We start from the raw sequence: 22092 nt of genomic DNA, 5'->3' as shown, positions 1-22092 counted from the left end.
TTGCTATTGTGAAATGTCACACCTAAAAACGCATGCGCATAAAAAACGCAACCGCATGCAAAAACGCATGTAAAACGCAAGTAACACTGCGTTATTTTGACGCATTGTCGTGCGCATGAAGAAAAAAAAACGCACATTTGTTTTGCGTTTTTCTTTGCGTTTTTTATGCGCACGATGCGCTGCGCAAAAAAACGCTAATGTGAAACTAGCCTAACTTGTGGAGGGGAAAATTGTCACTAATTTATCAGGGTATAAGTCCACTTGTATAAGGTGCACCTAAATTATTGATAGGTACATAACTCAATACATTTGGCCTATTTGGGGGCCGAATATACACCAGAAAATGAAATCTACCTCATAAATGTCAGCCTCAGCAGGACAGATTTACTTTACAGTAATTTTGCCACTTTGTGGCTTGTTGTGCTCCCTCTTGCTAGAGCAACAAATCACATTTTTCTTGTAAATGCCCGTCACTAAATTTTAGGACTTTTGCTGAATAATGAGGCAGACGTGGCACTTTCCTTAGTGTATGCCCTACTAGATATGGCTCTCTGCTCTTCTATACTGCCTCAGAGTGCCAGTGGTAAGTGCTCTTTAGGTCCCAGCATCAGCCCCCCAAAATGCCAACCAGAACATGCTAGTCATCTGGTCAGCTGCAACCCTCCCTCAAACTCCTGGCATAATGCTAGTCAGCCGGAATGATTTCAGACCATTATTGAGTTATTTTTTTTACTAAGTGGTCAACAGCACATTGTCAGCATTAGAACCATAGGTTTACTAAATATTACATGAGTTTTGAGTATACATTTTCAGGCACAAGGTTTTTACTGTTGAAGCATATCACTTCTAGTTGCGATATCCAAATGCACCCATTGATGAATTTCTCCTATGTTTAACAAGAAAACTTATGCAAAAAAGACATTTTTTTGTGCAAAGCACAGCTGACAACTTGAGGTTGTCTATGCATTGATTTTGGATTCTGTTACATGGGCAACCAAAAGACGCACCAAATCTGCATATTACTCCAGGTGGCTTTTGATAAAGACTGGCATATAAAAAGCCAGTTCTAATGATTTCCGACACAACCATACATGCAGGCTCAGGTTTGCTGCTGTTTAACCCCTTAAATACCACAATCCCCCTGGTGCGGCGATTCTGGTGCCTGACACCCCCCGGCCACAAATCGATTGCAGGGTGCCAATGGCAGCTGAGTGTCTGCAAAAGGCCACAGTCACTGCGATGTTACTAGATCTATGAAGCCTAGCCCAACTTTCATTTTTATTCTTTACTGCCAGACTGTACTTTCTATATTGAGAATAAGCAATCAAATGATCGCAGGTTCAAATCCCCTAAGGGGACTAAAAAATTAAAAGAATAGTGAAAAGGTTTTTAAAAAAATATTTACACAAACAAAAAATATATAAAAATCAGCCTTTGCCCCAATAGAAAGATAAAGATATCAGTTTGAAAAAAAAAAAACCCCTGCAGCCAGCTCCATTGACTGAAAAATAAAAAAGGTTACATTGACATTGAGACAATGGGACAAATCAGATTTTTTTTTTCAGAATTCTTTTTCACCACTAAAGAAAAAATACTACAAGTTTGGTTTCACCATAATCATACTGTACTGACAGAATTACGCTGCCGTCTTATTTTTACTACACAATGAGCTGTGTAAAAATAAAAACCATGACATATTTTGTTTGGTCACTGTACTAGTAAGTTTTTTCCCTATTTTCACGTACATCGTGTAGTAAAATGAATGGGGTCATGTAAAATTACAAATCGTCCCACTTATGTCGTAGGAAACACAGAAGGTAGAAACAAATACAGCTCACTACACCTGCGAGCTAGTCATCCTCTGGTGCCAGGGGTGAAAGCAGTGAGTCCAATGAGAAAAAAAAAACTGCACTCCATGTTCCTTACAAATTTTTTCAATTTATTTCTGCAATGCATAAATGACTTCTGACGCATTTGAGAAATTACATTCCCTTACTCATAGCGGTCTGAAAACCAATTAAGGGTGCTATAAATGAGCGCACTCCACATGCAAACATTTCATAGTGTTGCATGAATTTACATCAGAGGTGATGAATATTTTATATGACTGACACAAATGTTGGTTTTCTCATAGTTTGACTCTTCAGTGTCTTTAGATCTTTTTGGGTCCGTGTCCATAATGAGGAATAGCAGCTTCAGGACACAGCTCACCTGGGCTGCGTCCAAAACGCTGCTTTACACGATAAAAGGACATTGGATGGGATTTATAGAAATCCCATGCCCACAGTGCGGGTTTACGAGCCGCAGCATGTCAATTTCTGCTACAGAGATGCAGTAGAATGTATTGGATGTGGTAAATCCGCATTGTTCAATGAAAGCAGAGTTTAAGATGTATTGAAAATACATAATTTCCTGATCATGGGCACATACCCTTAGTCAGATGTTGCTATAGATACTTAAGTATAATTATAGAAACTTCACAAGCTTTGACACTTTTATTGACAACTACATCAAGTTTTTGCAAAGACTCAATATTTACAGTGTTGACCCTTGTCAAGATTTCTACTATTCGCCCAAACATGTTGGATATCAGCTTCTGGGCCAAATCATGACTGATGGCGACCTATTCTTGTCTGATCAGTGCTTGCAGCTATCACAATCTCATTTTTTTTTCTGGTACACCCATTTTTGAGGATTGACCACAAGTTCTCAATGGAACTGAGATCTGGGTGGCTTTCTGGCCATGGACCGAAAATTCATTGGCATGTTCTTCAACCCACTCAAGTTATCACTTTTGCCATGTGATATGGTTCTCCATCATGCCGTAAAAAGCACTGTTCATAACCAAATTGCGCCTGGATTATTGGAGAAGTTGCGCTTGTATGTTTAGCTACCATTATTCATTGCAGTTTTCCTGGGCAAAATTGTGAGTCCACTTCCTTGGATGAAAAGCAACTCCACACAAGAAAGTTCTCAGGATGCTTCACTGTTGGCATAACACAAGACTCAATGCAGTGATCAACTTTTCTTATACATACAGTGAGTGTTCTAGATGTCCTAAGCAGTCTGAAGGGATGTTCATCAGAGTAAATAACTTTACCTCAGTCCTCTGCAGTCCAGTCGCTTTACTTCCTGGAGAATGTCAGTCTATCCATGATGTTTTTCTTGCAGGGACGTGGCTTCTTTGCTCCCTTCCTGACATAGCCAGTCTCCAAATGCATTGGCCTCACTGTGTGATCAGATGCACTGATACCTGCCTGCTACCATTCCTAAGCAAGGTCTGTACTGGTGTTGAACCAATCCCATACATGAATCCTCTTTAGGAGACCCTCCTGGCACTCACAGGGCATTTCTGAGTGCCCTGAAGTCTTCTTTACAGCAATTGAACCTCTCTCTTTGAGGTTCTTGATGAGCCGATAAATGGATAGTTTAGGGGCAATCTTACAAGCAGCAATGTCCTTGCCTGTAAAGCTCTTTTGATGTAAAGCATTGATAACAGCACTCAATTCATTGGACGTAACCATTTATTAACAGACAATTTCAAGCACCAGACCTTTTTAGCCTACATTCACACATTCAGTATTTGTTCAGCATTTTACATCAGTATTTGTAAGCCTAAATCAGGAGTGAAACAATCAAAAGTATAATAGAAACACGTCACCACTGCTGCATTTTTCACCCAATCCTGGTTTTGGTTTACAAATACTGATGTAAAATACTGAATGGATGAATGTGGCCTTAAAGCAACCAGTCTGCTCTTCTAATTCGATCAGCATGACAGAGTGAAATCAGCTGACTTGTCCTCATTAACACTTTCTCCTTAGCTAACGAGAAAATCAGTAAAATGAGGTAAGCAGGTCAATTTGGAGCACTGCTAAAAAAAAACTCAGTGGACATGGAGTTTTTGTGATCAAGTTATTATCATGGCAAGGAATTAATTTGCAATTCATCTTATCACCCTTCATAACAATCTAGGGTTAATTCAAATGGCCACAATAAAAACTACAGCAGTAAATTTTATGAAAATCAAATTTTGCATCACTCTCAATTAGTGTTGAGCATTCCGATACCGCAAGTATCGGGTATCGGCCGATACTTGCTGTATCGGAATTCCGATACCGACTTCCGATATTTTTTCAATATCGGAAGTCGGCATCGGAATCGGAAGTTCAAAGTTGATTGACAGCCTGACGTCATCATGATGAGCGGTGTGTGCGCATCATGATGCGCCGTCATTTCGGGCCTTCCGGGGGTCTCTGCCGGCCTGCCGGGGGGCTGTGTGGACTGCCCGGGGTCTGTACCGGCCTGCCGGGGGGCTGTGTGGACTGCCCGGGGTCTGTACCGGCCTGCCGGGGGGCTGTGCAGGCCTGACGGTGGTCTGTGCACCCTGTGGGGGTCTGTACCGGCCTGCCGGGGGGCTGTGCCGGCCTGCCGGGGGGCTGTGCTGATGTCCGGGGGTCTGTGCAAGCATCGTCCGATGGGACTATAAGTCCCATCTGGCGATGCCTGCTACCATGACAGTGATTGACACATTAGCCAATGATGGGACAGTAGTAGTCCCATCATCCAGCTAATGTGTTAAATGTTAAAAAAAAAAAAAAAAAAAACACTACATACATACTACATACATACTAAATGCATGCTACATACATACTACATGCTACATACATACTACATATATACTACATGCATGCTACATACATACTACATGCTACATACATACTACATATATACTACATGCATGCTACATACATACTGCATGCTACATACATACTACATACATACCACATATATACTACATACATACTACATGCATGCTACATACATACTACATACATACTACATGCATGCTACATACATAACACATATATACTACATGCATGCTACATACATACTACATGCTACATACATACCACATACATACTACATGCATGCTACATACTACATGCATGCTACATACATACTACATGCTACATACATACTACATATATACTACATGCATGCTACATACATTCTACATGCTACATACATACCACATACATACTACATACATACTACATGCATGCTACATACATACTACATGCTACATACATACTACATATATACTACATGCATGCTACATACATTCTACATGCTACATACATACTACATATATACTACATACATACTACATGCATACTACATGCATACTACATACATACTACATACATACTACATGCATGCTACATACATACTACATACATACTACATGCATGCTACATACATACTACATACATACTACATGCATGCTACATACATAACACATATATACTACATGCATGCTACATACATACTACATGCTACATACATACCACATACATACTACATACATACTACATGCTACATACATACTACATATATACTACATGCATGCTACATACATACTACATGCTACATACATACTACATATATACTACATGCATGCTACATACATACTGCATGCTACATGCATGCTACATACATACTACATGCTACATACATACCACATATATACTACATACATACTACATACAATACATTCATACAATACATACATAGACATACAGTACATATAACATAGAGTAACATACTTACCAATACTTGTCACATTGTTCCCCGAAGCCATTGTCTTTTACGGAATAAATATTAACATAACAAACCACAAAAATACTCACCCACGATCCGAAGCAGTCCACGAGTGTGTCCCACGACGATCTTGGGTAGAGAACGGCAGCATCAGCTGATGCCGCCGTTCTCTACGGGCTGCAGGAATCCAATGACGGAAGGTAGGTATCCTTCCGCACTGTATTCCTCCGCCACTTAAAAAAAAAAAAAGTCCCTAGTCTCACTTTATGCCATTGCTGCGTGGGAAATTCCCAAGATCGTCGTGGGACACACTCGTGGACTGCTTCGGATCGTGGGTGAGTATTTTTGTGGTTTGTTAATATTTATTCCGTAAAAGACAATGGCTTCGGGGAACAATGTGACAAGTATTGGTAAGTATGTTACTCTATGTTATATGTACTGTATGTCTATGTATGTATTGTATGAATGTATTGTATGTAGTATGTATGTAGTATATATGTGGTATGTATGTAGCATGTAGTATGTATGTAGTATGTATGTAGCATGCATGTAGCATGTATGTAGCATGCATGTAGTATATATGTAGTATGTATGTGGTATGTATGTAGCATGTAGTATGTATGTAGCATGCATGTAGTATGTATGTAGTATGTATGTAGCATGCATGTAGTATGTATGTAGCATGTAGTATATATGTAGCATGTAGTATGTATGTAGCATGCATGTAGTATATATGTAGTATGTATGTAGCATGTAGTATGTATGTAGCATGCATGTAGTATGTATGTAGTATGTATGTGGTATGTATGTAGCATGTAGCATGCATGTAGTATGTATGTAGTATATACACTCACTGGGCACTTTATTAGGTACACCATGCTAGTAAGGGGTTGGACCCCCTTTTGCCTTCAGAACTGCCTCAATTCTTCGTGGCAGAGATTCAACAAGGTGCTGGAAGCATTCCTCAGAGATTTTGGACCATATTGACATGATGGCATCACACAGTTGGCGCAGATTTGTCGGCTGCACATCCCTGATGCGAATCTCCCGTTCCACCACATCCCAAAGATGCTCTATTGGATTGAGATCTGGTGACTGAGGAGGCCATTTGAGTACAGTAAACTCATTGTCATGTTCAAGAAACCAATCTGAGATGATTCGAGCTTTATGACATGGCGCATTATCCTGCTGAAAGTAGCCATCAGATGTTGGGTACATTGTGGTCATAAAGGGATGGACATGGTCAGCAACAATACTCAGGTAGGCTGTGGCGTTGCAACGATGCTCAATTGGTACCAAGGGGCCCAAAGAGTGCCCAGAAAAAATTCCCCACACCATGACACCACCACCACCAGCCTGAACCGTTGATACAAGGCAGGATGGATCCATGCTTTCATGTTGTTTACGCCAAATTCTGACCCTACCATCCGAATGTCGCAGCAGAAATCGAGACTCATCAGACCAGGCAACGTTTTTCCAATCTTCTACTGTCCAATTTCGATGAGCTTGTGCAAATTGTAGCCTCAGTTTCCTGTTCTTAGCTGAGAGGAGTGGTACCCAGTGTGGTCTTCTGCTGCTGTAGCCCATCTGCCTCAAAGTTCGACGCACTGTGCGTTCAGAGATGCTCTTCTGCCTACCTTGGTTGTAACGGGTGGCAATTTGAGTCACTGTTGCCTTTCTATCAGCTCAAACCAGTCTGCCCATTCTCCTCTGACCTCTGGCATCAACATGGCATTTCCGGCCACAGAACTGCCGCTCACTGGATTTTTTTTCTTTTTCGGACCATTCTCTGTAAACCCTAGAGATGGTTGTGCGTGAAAATCCCAGTAGATCAGCAGTTTCTGAAATTCTCAGACCAGCCCTTCTGGCACCAACAATCATGCCACGTTCAAAGGCACTCAAATCACCTTTCTTCCCCATACTGATGCTCGGTTTGAACTGCAGGAGATTGTCTTGACCATGTCTACATGCCTAAATGCACTGAGTTGCCGCCATGTGATTGGCTGATTAGAAATTAAGTCTTAACACACAGTTGGACAGGTGTACCTAATAAAGTGGCCAGTGAGTGTATGTGGTATGTATGTAGCATGTATGTAGCATGCAGTATGTATGTAGCATGCATGTAGTATATATGTAGTATGTATGTAGCATATATGTAGTATGTATGTAGCATGTAGTATGTATGTAGCATGCAGTATGTATGTAGCATGCAGTATGTATGTAGCATGCAGTATGTATGTAGCATGCATGTAGTATATATGTAGCATATATGTAGTATGTATGTAGCATGTAGTATATATGTAGTATGCATGTTGCATGCATGTAGTATATGTAGTATGTATGTTGCATGTAGTATATATGTAGTATGCATGTTGCATGCATGTAGTATATATGTAGTATGTATGTTGCATGTAGTATATATGTAGTATGAATGTAGCATGTATGTAGTATGAATGTAGCATGTATGTAGCATGTAATTTTTTTTTTTTTACATTCAACACATTAGCCGGATGATGGGACTACTACTGTCCCATCATTGGTTAATGTGTCAATCACTGTCATGGTAGCAGGCATCGCCCGATGGGACTTGTAGTCCCATCGGACGATGCCTGCACAGACCCCCGAAGCCTGCACAGCCCCCTGGCAGGCCGGCACAGCCCCCCGGCAGGCCGGCACAGCCCACCGGAGCCTGCACAGCCCACCGGCAGGCCGGCACAGCCCCCCGGCAGGCCGGCACAGCCCACCGGAGCCTGCACAGCCCCCCGGCAGGCCGGCACAGCCCCCCCCGGCAGGCCGGCACAGCCCCCCCGGCAGGCCGGCACAGACCACCGGAGCCTGCACAGACCCCCTGGCAGGCCGGCACAGCCCCCCGAAAGGCCCGTACAGACCCCAGAGAGGCTGTACAAGGCAAAAACAGGGTTTTTCTTATTCCGATACCGGAAGTCTCATAGACTTGAATGGGACTTCTGGTATCGGAATCGGCGATACCGATACTTTTTTTTTTTTTTTTAAGATCGGCCGATCCATTCCGATCCGATACTTTGAAGTATCGGACGGTATCGCTCAACTCTACTCTCAATACTTTGGCCACGAACGTACAGCTAGCTCTTCTAATCAGACCACAGATTACATTAGATTTGACATGGCATGATTAGACAAAGTTTCTTCTCTTAAGGGGTACTTCACACATAGCGGGATCGTTAGCGAGATCGCTGAAATGTCACAGGTTTTGTGACGCAACAGCGACCTCGCTACTTGTGACACATAGCGGCGACCGGCCCCCTGCTGTGATATCGCTGATCATGCTCGAATGTCCTAGGCCATTTTTTGATCGTTGGTGTCCCGCTGGCCAGCATGCATCGCTGTGTTTGAAGCCATAACAACAACGAGCGACCTCGTTGGCGACTCAGAACTCAGGGACGCAGGCGTGATTTTGCTTTGTCTTTTCAACGCCCCCTCAGCTCCGATTGGTGGTCTCAAATTAGGATCTTTGTAGGGTTTCCTTTTATAGGTCAGCTATCAATTATATGCAATCATAACATTTAACATGTAGTTATAATAATCGCGTGTCCCCGTGTCAGATACTGTGGATCCACGAATAAATAGCGCAATAGCGACTCAGACAGGGACGCTGAAGCAAACCATGTAGTGATAGCGCAGTAGTGGCCACCAATCAGAGCAGGGGGACGTGGAAAAGGCAACGCTGAAGCACGCCTATCGAGGTCTGAGTCGTCAGAATAGCTGCTGTGTGACAAGGTCCCAACGACCGCCGAGGTCGTTATACGGATCGCCGTATCGTTGCTGCATCATTGAGTAGATCTGCCTGTTTGACAGCTTACTAGCGACCATGTAGCGACGTACCAGCGATCCTTACCAGGTCGTATCGTTGTCGGGATCGCTGGAGCGTCGCTATGTGTAACGGGACCCTTAGATATCACTGTAGACACATCTGAAGGTCATCATGTAGTAACAAGAGGAAAAACAATAGAAAATTCAAGAAAAAAAAAATTACAATTTAAAAGGACACAAATATTTGTGTTCAATGTAGTTAGAAAAAAAGAAGGAAACAAATTTAAAAGTAAGCAAAGAAAAAGAAAACATAATTATGGCTTCCTTGTATGAATCACCTGTCAAAGTCTTTGATCAAGGCCATTCGTTGATATTATCACAAGTCTTAGGTTTTTACAGCTGACTTGTGTCCTGTAACACAACAGCACCATTGGGCTGGTTTTCACTCATAAAAAAACTATGTTGTCAGTAAATGGTTAAGCTGCAGCAATTTGTGGTTAAGGTTGCATTCATCCATCTGTGTGTCATGGTCCAAGTACAGACCATCATGTATGGAAGGGCAGAGGGTTTCCTGACCCAAACATGTATGCATTGGAGGTTGTAGAGTTTGGGTTGGGAGACCCACAGTTGGCCCATGAGTCATAGATGTGTGAATATGGCAGATGTGCGGTTTTGTCATGCAGCTTTAAAGCTACGAATATCAATTTATTTTTTTTTGTCAACCTAATACCATCATATGTGTGTTTAACTACACATTGCATAATTTTAGCATTGTCCCACAGATTGAGCTGTGTGAGAGCCTATTTATTGTGGGAAAAGCTGTAGTTTGTGCTGATGCCATAACTTTATCATCTTTACTCCATTTTAGGTTGGAATGAACAAAAAAAAAATGGCACGGTGGCTAAGTGGATAGCACTGCAGCCTTGCAGCGCTGAGGTTGTGGGTTCAAATCCCACCAAGGACAACATCTGCAAGGAGTTTGTATGTTTAACATTCCAAAGACATACTGACAGGCAGCGTCATTAATGTCTGTAAAGCGCTGTGGAATTAATAGCGCTATATAAATGAGTAAAATAAACAAATAAATACAGTAATACCAAACATGTGTTGGGCTTTTTGGGTGTTTGTTTCTTTTTAATCGGGATCCAAGGGAGGAGAGTGACATGTAAAGCCTGGCATGCCAAGGTGAGGAGACTTTAAGCCGAAATGCTTCGCTGGGAAATATGTGAATTGTCTCTTCAGAGAGGAAGAGGACTAGAGCTCTAGCGCTACCTATAGGAAATGGCAATCCTAAAAGTCAATATTGACTCTATAACGAGAGTTGTCATATGACATAAGCCAAAACTACACTACAAGCCAAAACCATGAAGTCAAGTGACAAGTTCTCCACAGAGAGTCGACATTGACTTTTAGGATTGCTACTTCTTATAGGTGGCACTAGAGTTGTAGTCCTTTTCCTCTCTGAAGAGACGATTTGCATATCTTTCTAAAGCCCCCGTTACACACTGCGATATCGCAATATCGCTGTAAAGTCACCGATTTTGGACGTAGCAGCGATATCGCTACATGTGATACTTACCTTCGATCGGCTCCCCCCGCTGGTTATCGCTGATCGCGCGAGAAGGTCCTGGATCATTTCTCATCAGCTTCCTGCGGCGCTTCCTGCTGTGACGACGGGCGACGCGTGGATGCGGGCGGGAGGACGTCTGGATCGCCGCGTCTGACAGGTAAGTAGCGACCCCCGACCCCTGCGATGTGCGATGTACCCTAAAGGTACTGTCACACTTAGGGATGCACCAGCGATCCCGACCAGCGATATGACGCTGTCAGGATCGCTGGTGCATCGCTAAGTGGTCGCTAGTGAGCTGCCACACAGGCAGATCTCACCAGCGACATAGCAAGGGTCGGGGGTCGTTACTTACCTGTCAGACGAGGCGATCCTGACGTCCTCCCGCCCGCATCCACGCATCGCTCGTCGGCGCCACAGGAAGCTGACGACGAGAAACGGTTCAGGACGTTCTCGCGCGATCAGCAATAACCAGCGGGGGAGTCGGTCGGAGGTAAGTAGACATAGCGATATCGCTAGCAATATCGCGGCTACGTCACAAAAACCAGTGACGTTATAGCGATATTGCTAGCGATATCGCTTAGCGTGATAGGCCCTTAATGAAAACCCAATTAAACTTTCACTTTTTTTTAATTTAAAACACTTCAAATCTAGTTCTGGTCCTTATAGATGCAAGGAGAGCTTAGCAGCATGTTACAGCTGGCTACCGCCGCAGATAGCATGGGCACAACTCTGGTATAGAAGACATAGACGTGCAGTGGCATGTAAAAGTTTGGGCACCCCTGGTCAAAACTGTTATTGCGAACAGTTAAGCAAGTTCAATATGAAATGATCTCTAAAAGGCCTAAAGTTAAAGATGGCACATGTCCTTTGTATTTTAGGCAAAAAAATATACTGCATATAGTTATAGTCATTTTCTATATTTTAAAAATTACATATAGGAAAATGGGCCGATGCAAATGTTTGGACACCCTTAGAGATTTGTGTGTTCAGATAAATTTTATCAAGGTTTCAGACCTTAATTAGCCTGTTAGGGTTATGGTTTATTCTCTATCATTGTTAATAAAGGCCTGGTGATGCAAATTTCCCAGCTTTAGAAAAACCCAGCCTCCTCTAACCTTGTGCCAAACAAAAGCAGCCATGGGTTCTTCTAAGCAGCTGCCTAGCACTTTGACAGTGAAAATTTGGCAGGCTCACAAAGCAGGGAAAGGCTATATAAGAAGACAGCAAAGCTTTTTCAAGTTGCCGTTTCCTCAGTTCTAAATATAATTAAGAGATGGCATTTAACAGGAACAGTGGAGGTCAAGATAAGGTCTGAAAGACCAAGCAAAATTTCAGTGAGAGCTGCTTGTATGACTGCTACAGAGGTAAATCAGAACCCCCGCTTCACTGTAAAAGACCTTCAGAAAGATTTAGCAGACTCTGGAGTTGTGGTATATTGTTCTACTTTTCGGAGGCACCTGCACAAATATGGCCTTCATGGAAGAGTCATCAGAAGAAAACCTCTCCTGTTTCCTCACCATAAAAGAACTATGCAAAATATAATCTAAACAAGCATGATGAATTGTGGAAACAAGTCCTGTGAACCAATGAAGTTAAAACAGAAAACTTTAACCACAATGATCAAAGGTATGTGTGGATAAAAAGGGCACAGAATTTCTGAAAAAAAACCATCCTATCAACCATTAAGCATGGAGGTGGATCAATCATGCTTTGGGGTTGTGTTGCAGCCAATGGCAGGGGGAATATTTCACAGAGGGAAGAATGGACGCAATCAAATTTCAACAAATTATTGATGCAATCATAAGACCAAGTTTAAAAAAGCAGGAGTTGAAAAGAGGATGGCTTCTACAAATGGATAATAATCCTAAACACACATCAAAATCCGCAATAGACTACCTCAAATGGTGCAAGCCTTAACAGTGCCATGATCTGAACATCACTGAAAATCTGTGGGTAGACCTCAAAATAGCAGTGCATGCAAGATGACCTAGGAATATCAAAGAACTGGAAGAATTTTCCTAGTAAGAATAGATGAAAATCCCTCAAATAAGAATTGAAAGACACTTACATGGCTACAATGACCGTTTACAAGCTGTGATATTTTCAAAAGGGGGTGCTACTAGGTACTAACCATGCAGAGTGTCCAAACTTTGGCATCAGTCCATTTTCCTTTTTGTAATTTTAAAAAATGTAAAAGATAAAAAAATATATATTTTTTGCCTAAAATACAAAGGAAAAGTGTCATCTTTAACTTTTGGCATTTTAGAGATAATTTCGTCTTCAACTTGCTTAACTGTTCACAATAAAAATAATTTTTACCCAAACTTTTACATGCCACTGTATATATGCAGCAAATTACACCACAACTAGACAAATACAGCTGTGCTCAAAAGGTTACATACCACAGCAGAATTCTTGCTTTCTTGGCTTTTTTTTCAGAGAATATGATTGATAACACCAAAACTTTTTCTCCACTCATCTTTAGTGGTTGGGTGAAGCCATTTATTGTCAAACTACTGTGCTTTTTCCTTTTAAATCATAATGACAACCCAAAAAATCCAAGTGACCTGATCCTGATCAAAAGTTCACATATCCCATTTCTTAATACCGTGTATTGCCCCCTCTAACATCAATCACATTTTGAAATCTTTTGTGGTAGTTGTGGATGAGCTTCTTTATTTTCTGAGATGGTAAAGATGCCCACTCTTTTTGGCAAAAAAGCCTCCAGTCCTGTAAATTCCTGGGCTATCTAGCAAGGACGTGCACGCTTGAGATCTCCCCAGACTGGCTCAATGATATTGAGATCAGGAGACTGAGATGGCAACTCCAGAACATTCACTTTGTTCTGCTGTAGCCAATGAGAGGTCGACTTGGCCTTGCGTTTTGGATCGTTGCCATGTTGGAATGTCCAAGTACGTCCTATGCGCAGCTTCCAGGTTGATAATTGCAAATTTTCCTCCAGTATTTGCTAACATGCTGCATTCATCTTTCATTCAACTTTGATCAAGTTTCCTGTGCCATTGTAGCTCACACATCCCCAAAACATCAGCGATCCACCTCCAAGCTTTACAGTAGGAATGGTGTTCCTTTCATCATAAGGCCTTGTTGACCTCTCTCCAAATGTATCGTTTATGTTTATGGCAAAAAGTTCACTTTTGGTCTCATCACTCCAAATTACCTTCTTCCAGAAGTTTTGAGGCTTGTCTCTGTGCTATTTTGCGTATTGTAGACTAAATACTTTGTGGCATTTGCGCAGCAATGGTTTTTTCTGGCGACTTGACCATGCAGCCCATTTTTCTTCAAGCGCCTCCTTATTGTGCATCTTGAAACAGCCACACCGTTAGTTTTCAGAGAGTCCAGTGTTCCAGCTGATGTTACTTGTGGGTTTTTCTTTACATACCGAACAATTTTCCTGGCAGTTGTGGACAAAATTTTTGTCTACCTCACCGTGGTTTTGTTTTTACAGAGCCCATGCCGGCACAGCCCCCCCGGCAGGCCGGCACAGACCACCGGAGCCTGCACAGACCCCCTGGCAGGCCGGCACAGCCCCCCGAAAGGCCCGTACAGACCCCAGAGAGGCTGTACAAGGCAAAAACAGGGTTTTTCTTATTCCGATACCGGAAGTCTCATAGACTTGAATGGGACTTCTGGTATCGGAATCGGCGATACCGATACTTTTTTTTTTTTTTTTAAGATCGGCCGATCCATTCCGATCCGATACTTTGAAGTATCGGACGGTATCGCTCAACTCTACTCTCAATACTTTGGCCACGAACGTACAGCTAGCTCTTCTAATCAGACCACAGATTACATTAGATTTGACATGGCATGATTAGACAAAGTTTCTTCTCTTAAGGGGTACTTCACACATAGCGGGATCGTTAGCGAGATCGCTGAAATGTCACAGGTTTTGTGACGCAACAGCGACCTCGCTACTTGTGACACATAGCGGCGACCGGCCCCCTGCTGTGATATCGCTGATCATGCTCGAATGTCCTAGGCCATTTTTTGATCGTTGGTGTCCCGCTGGCCAGCATGCATCGCTGTGTTTGAAGCCATAACAACAACGAGCGACCTCGTTGGCGACTCAGAACTCAGGGACGCAGGCGTGATTTTGCTTTGTCTTTTCAACGCCCCCTCAGCTCCGATTGGTGGTCTCAAATTAGGATCTTTGTAGGGTTTCCTTTTATAGGTCAGCTATCAATTATATGCAATCATAACATTTAACATGTAGTTATAATAATCGCGTGTCCCCGTGTCAGATACTGTGGATCCACGAATAAATAGCGCAATAGCGACTCAGACAGGGACGCTGAAGCAAACCATGTAGTGATAGCGCAGTAGTGGCCACCAATCAGAGCAGGGGGACGTGGAAAAGGCAACGCTGAAGCACGCCTATCGAGGTCTGAGTCGTCAGAATAGCTGCTGTGTGACAAGGTCCCAACGACCGCCGAGGTCGTTATACGGATCGCCGTATCGTTGCTGCATCATTGAGTAGATCTGCCTGTTTGACAGCTTACTAGCGACCATGTAGCGACGTACCAGCGATCCTTACCAGGTCGTATCGTTGTCGGGATCGCTGGAGCGTCGCTATGTGTAACGGGACCCTTAGATATCACTGTAGACACATCTGAAGGTCATCATGTAGTAACAAGAGGAAAAACAATAGAAAATTCAAGAAAAAAAAAAATTACAATTTAAAAGGACACAAATATTTGTGTTCAATGTAGTTAGAAAAAAAGAAGGAAACAAATTTAAAAGTAAGCAAAGAAAAAGAAAACATAATTATGGCTTCCTTGTATGAATCACCTGTCAAAGTCTTTGATCAAGGCCATTCGTTGATATTATCACAAGTCTTAGGTTTTTACAGCTGACTTGTGTCCTGTAACACAACAGCACCATTGGGCTGGTTTTCACTCATAAAAAAACTATGTTGTCAGTAAATGGTTAAGCTGCAGCAATTTGTGGTTAAGGTTGCATTCATCCATCTGTGTGTCATGGTCCAAGTACAGACCATCATGTATGGAAGGGCAGAGGGTTTCCTGACCCAAACATGTATGCATTGGAGGTTGTAGAGTTTGGGTTGGGAGACCCACAGTTGGCCCATGAGTCATAGATGTGTGAATATGGCAGATGTGCGGTTTTGTCATGCAGCTTTAAAGCTACGAATATCAATTTATTTTTTTTTGTCAACCTAATACCATCATATGTGTGTTTAACTACACATTGCATAATTTTAGCATTGTCCCACAGATTGAGCTGTGTGAGAGCCTATTTATTGTGGGAAAAGCTGTAGTTTGTGCTGATGCCATAACTTTATCATCTTTACTCCATTTTAGGTTGGAATGAACAAAAAAAAAATGGCACGGTGGCTAAGTGGATAGCACTGCAGCCTTGCAGCGCTGAGGTTGTGGGTTCAAATCCCACCAAGGACAACATCTGCAAGGAGTTTGTATGTTTAACATTCCAAAGACATACTGACAGGCAGCGTCATTAATGTCTGTAAAGCGCTGTGGAATTAATAGCGCTATATAAATGAGTAAAATAAACAAATAAATACAGTAATACCAAACATGTGTTGGGCTTTTTGGGTGTTTGTTTCTTTTTAATCGGGATCCAAGGGAGGAGAGTGACATGTAAAGCCTGGCATGCCAAGGTGAGGAGACTTTAAGCCGAAATGCTTCGCTGGGAAATATGTGAATTGTCTCTTCAGAGAGGAAGAGGACTAGAGCTCTAGCGCTACCTATAGGAAATGGCAATCCTAAAAGTCAATATTGACTCTATAACGAGAGTTGTCATATGACATAAGCCAAAACTACACTACAAGCCAAAACCATGAAGTCAAGTGACAAGTTCTCCACAGAGAGTCGACATTGACTTTTAGGATTGCTACTTCTTATAGGTGGCACTAGAGTTGTAGTCCTTTTCCTCTCTGAAGAGACGATTTGCATATCTTTCTAAAGCCCCCGTTACACACTGCGATATCGCAATATCGCTGTAAAGTCACCGATTTTGGACGTAGCAGCGATATCGCTACATGTGATACTTACCTTCGATCGGCTCCCCCCGCTGGTTATCGCTGATCGCGCGAGAAGGTCCTGGATCATTTCTCATCAGCTTCCTGCGGCGCTTCCTGCTGTGACGACGGGCGACGCGTGGATGCGGGCGGGAGGACGTCTGGATCGCCGCGTCTGACAGGTAAGTAGCGACCCCCGACCCCTGCGATGTGCGATGTACCCTAAAGGTACTGTCACACTTAGGGATGCACCAGCGATCCCGACCAGCGATATGACGCTGTCAGGATCGCTGGTGCATCGCTAAGTGGTCGCTAGTGAGCTGCCACACAGGCAGATCTCACCAGCGACATAGCAAGGGTCGGGGGTCGTTACTTACCTGTCAGACGAGGCGATCCTGACGTCCTCCCGCCCGCATCCACGCATCGCTCGTCGGCGCCACAGGAAGCTGACGACGAGAAACGGTTCAGGACGTTCTCGCGCGATCAGCAATAACCAGCGGGGGAGTCGGTCGGAGGTAAGTAGACATAGCGATATCGCTAGCAATATCGCTGCTACGTCACAAAAACCAGTGACGTTATAGCGATATTGCTAGCGATATCGCTTAGCGTGATAGGCCCTTAATGAAAACCCAATTAAACTTTCACTTTTTTTTAATTTAAAACACTTCAAATCTAGTTCTGGTCCTTATAGATGCAAGGAGAGCTTAGCAGCATGTTACAGCTGGCTACCGCCGCAGATAGCATGGGCACAACTCTGGTATAGAAGACATAGACGTGCAGTGGCATGTAAAAGTTTGGGCACCCCTGGTCAAAACTGTTATTGCGAACAGTTAAGCAAGTTCAATATGAAATGATCTCTAAAAGGCCTAAAGTTAAAGATGGCACATGTCCTTTGTATTTTAGGCAAAAAAATATACTGCATATAGTTATAGTCATTTTCTATATTTTAAAAATTACATATAGGAAAATGGGCCGATGCAAATGTTTGGACACCCTTGGAGATTTGTGTGTTCAGATAAATTTTATCAAGGTTTCAGACCTTAATTAGCCTGTTAGGGTTATGGTTTATTCTCTATCATTGTTAATAAAGGCCTGGTGATGCAAATTTCCCAGCTTTAGAAAAACCCAGCCTCCTCTAACCTTGTGCCAAACAAAAGCAGCCATGGGTTCTTCTAAGCAGCTGCCTAGCACTTTGACAGTGAAAATTTGGCAGGCTCACAAAGCAGGGAAAGGCTATATAAGAAGACAGCAAAGCTTTTTCAAGTTGCCGTTTCCTCAGTTCTAAATATAATTAAGAGATGGCATTTAACAGGAACAGTGGAGGTCAAGATAAGGTCTGAAAGACCAAGCAAAATTTCAGTGAGAGCTGCTTGTATGACTGCTACAGAGGTAAATCAGAACCCCCGCTTCACTGTAAAAGACCTTCAGAAAGATTTAGCAGACTCTGGAGTTGTGGTATATTGTTCTACTTTTCGGAGGCACCTGCACAAATATGGCCTTCATGGAAGAGTCATCAGAAGAAAACCTCTCCTGTTTCCTCACCATAAAAGAACTATGCAAAATATAATCTAAACAAGCATGATGAATTGTGGAAACAAGTCCTGTGAACCAATGAAGTTAAAACAGAAAACTTTAACCACAATGATCAAAGGTATGTGTGGATAAAAAGGGCACAGAATTTCTGAAAAAAAACCATCCTATCAACCATTAAGCATGGAGGTGGATCAATCATGCTTTGGGGTTGTGTTGCAGCCAATGGCAGGGGGAATATTTCACAGAGGGAAGAATGGACGCAATCAAATTTCAACAAATTATTGATGCAATCATAAGACCAAGTTTAAAAAAGCAGGAGTTGAAAAGAGGATGGCTTCTACAAATGGATAATAATCCTAAACACACATCAAAATCCGCAATAGACTACCTCAAATGGTGCAAGCCTTAACAGTGCCATGATCTGAACATCACTGAAAATCTGTGGGTAGACCTCAAAATAGCAGTGCATGCAAGATGACCTAGGAATATCAAAGAACTGGAAGAATTTTCCTAGTAAGAATAGATGAAAATCCCTCAAATAAGAATTGAAAGACACTTACATGGCTACAATGACCGTTTACAAGCTGTGATATTTTCAAAAGGGGGTGCTACTAGGTACTAACCATGCAGAGTGTCCAAACTTTGGCATCAGTCCATTTTCCTTTTTGTAATTTTAAAAAATGTAAAAGATAAAAAAATATATATTTTTTGCCTAAAATACAAAGGAAAAGTGTCATCTTTAACTTTTGGCATTTTAGAGATAATTTCGTCTTCAACTTGCTTAACTGTTCACAATAAAAATAATTTTTACCCAAACTTTTACATGCCACTGTATATATGCAGCAAATTACACCACAACTAGACAAATACAGCTGTGCTCAAAAGGTTACATACCACAGCAGAATTCTTGCTTTCTTGGCTTTTTTTTCAGAGAATATGATTGATAACACCAAAACTTTTTCTCCACTCATCTTTAGTGGTTGGGTGAAGCCATTTATTGTCAAACTACTGTGCTTTTTCCTTTTAAATCATAATGACAACCCAAAAAATCCAAGTGACCTGATCCTGATCAAAAGTTCACATATCCCATTTCTTAATACCGTGTATTGCCCCCTCTAACATCAATCACATTTTGAAATCTTTTGTGGTAGTTGTGGATGAGCTTCTTTATTTTCTGAGATGGTAAAGATGCCCACTCTTTTTGGCAAAAAAGCCTCCAGTCCTGTAAATTCCTGGGCTATCTAGCAAGGACGTGCACGCTTGAGATCTCCCCAGACTGGCTCAATGATATTGAGATCAGGAGACTGAGATGGCAACTCCAGAACATTCACTTTGTTCTGCTGTAGCCAATGAGAGGTCGACTTGGCCTTGCGTTTTGGATCGTTGCCATGTTGGAATGTCCAAGTACGTCCTATGCGCAGCTTCCAGGTTGATAATTGCAAATTTTCCTCCAGTATTTGCTAACATGCTGCATTCATCTTTCATTCAACTTTGATCAAGTTTCCTGTGCCATTGTAGCTCACACATCCCCAAAACATCAGCGATCCACCTCCAAGCTTTACAGTAGGAATGGTGTTCCTTTCATCATAAGGCCTTGTTGACCTCTCTCCAAATGTATCGTTTATGTTTATGGCAAAAAGTTCACTTTTGGTCTCATCACTCCAAATTACCTTCTTCCAGAAGTTTTGAGGCTTGTCTCTGTGCTATTTTGCGTATTGTAGACTAAATACTTTGTGGCATTTGCGCAGCAATAGTTTTTTCTGGCGACTTGACCATGCAGCCCATTTTTCTTCAAGCGCCTCCTTATTGTGCATCTTGAAACAGCCACACCGTTAGTTTTCAGAGAGTCCAGTGTTCCAGCTGATGTTACTTGTGGGTTTTTCTTTACATACCGAACAATTTTCCTGGCAGTTGTGGACAAAATTTTTGTCTACCTCACCGTGGTTTTGTTTTTACAGAGCCCATGATTTTCCATTTGTTAATCACAGTTTGAACGCTGCTGACTAGCATTATAAATTCCTTTGATATCTTTTTGTATCCCTTTCTTGTTTTATACAGTTCAGCTACCTTTTCCCATAGATCCGTTGACAATTCTTTTGCTTTCTCCATGACTCACAATCCACAAACGTCAGTGGCTGGATGGAAGATGCAAGAGTCTGTCTGGATCCCAGAAACTCACTCAGCTTTTATGCACAAACACTGATTACAAGCATACAGGTCACAGTGAGGATGCTACCTTTAGTAGCCATTCAAACCCATTTGTGTCAACTTCTGTACATGTTATCAGGCCAAAATCACCAGGGTGTATAAACTTTTTATCAGGGTCATTTGGATTTTTTGGGTTGTCATTATGATTTGAAAAGAGAAAAGACAGTAGTATGAAAATAAATGGCTTCACCCAACCACTAACCATGAATGGAGAAAAAGTTTTGGTGTTATACATATTCTCTGAAAAAAGGCCAAGAATGCAAAAATTCTGCCGGGGTATGTAAACTTTTGAGCACAACTGTACATGTAACATATTTTTTGGACTATAAGATGCACTTTTTTGCTCCAAAAATTTGGAGGAAAATGGGGGTGCATCTTAAAGTCTGGATGTACCTGCTCTAGATGGGGAGGTGGGTGAGTGGCAGCAGCTGAGCAGCGGGTCACAGAAGGCAGGAACAGGCTACTGCGGCTAGTCCTATACCCGCTGCTAAAGAGAAATTAATATTCACTGCTCACCATGCCTATAATCCCTCCGACCTCTATGCACTGAAGCCAGGGACTATGGGTGTGGGAAGCAGTGAATATTCATTTCTCTTTAATAGCAGGGACTCATGATCGCCCAGCCGCAGCCTTCCTGCTGTTGCTGTGCGATCACGTGTGCTTGCTACTAAAGAGCATGAATACTTACTGCTCTCCTTTCCCATGGGCATGTGGAGCAGTGAATATTAATTACTCTTTAAAGGGAATCTGTCACCTCGTTTTTCAGCTATAAGCTGTGGCCACTGCCTTTCGGGGCTTATCTACAGCATTCTAGAATGCTGTATATAAGCCGCTGATCTAACCTGAAAGATAATAAAAACAAGTTACACTATATTCACCCGGAGGGCGGTCCAGTCCGATGGAAATCGTAGGTCCGGCGCTTCTATCTTCATGCGATGTCGTCATCTTCCTTGCTTCTTGTCGTGGCTACAGTGCAGGCGTACTGATCTGCCTAGTTGAGGGCAGAGCAAAGTACTGCAGTGCACAGGCACCGTGAAAGGTCAGAGACACCCAGCACCTGCTCTCTGCAGTACTTAGCTCAACAGGGCAGATCAGTAAGCCTGCTCAGGAGTCACAACAAGAAGCAAGGAAGATGACACCATAGCATGGAGATGGGAGGCGCCGGACCCGAACATGCAACGCCCATCGGACCGGACCGCCCCTGGGTGAGTATATTATAACTTGTTTTTCTTATCTTTCACTTTAGATCAGGTGCTTGTCTACAGCATTCTAGAATTATGTAGATAAGCCCCCAAAAAGCAGTGGACACAGCTTATTGCGGAAAAATGAGGAGACAGGTTCCCTTCAACAGTGGGCACAGTAGCAGCAGCTG

At 42.5% G+C, this 22092-nt stretch overlaps 1 protein-coding gene across 1 annotated transcript in view; it reads right to left on the bottom strand.

Annotated features, from left to right (window-relative positions):
- Nucleotides 1-22092, bottom strand: part of TRANK1 (tetratricopeptide repeat and ankyrin repeat containing 1) — a 235450-nt gene that overhangs the window by 191236 nt on the left and 22122 nt on the right. The window lies entirely within an intron of this gene.

Source organism: Dendrobates tinctorius, unplaced genomic scaffold, assembly GCF_039654945.1.
Source record: "Dendrobates tinctorius isolate UK_male_01 unplaced genomic scaffold, ASM3965494v1 ptg000162l, whole genome shotgun sequence".
In the NCBI taxonomy this organism is placed as follows: Eukaryota; Metazoa; Chordata; class Amphibia; order Anura; family Dendrobatidae; genus Dendrobates; species Dendrobates tinctorius.
Note: the sequence above shows the minus strand (reverse complement) of the source record. Positions and strands in the feature narration are given on the sequence as shown.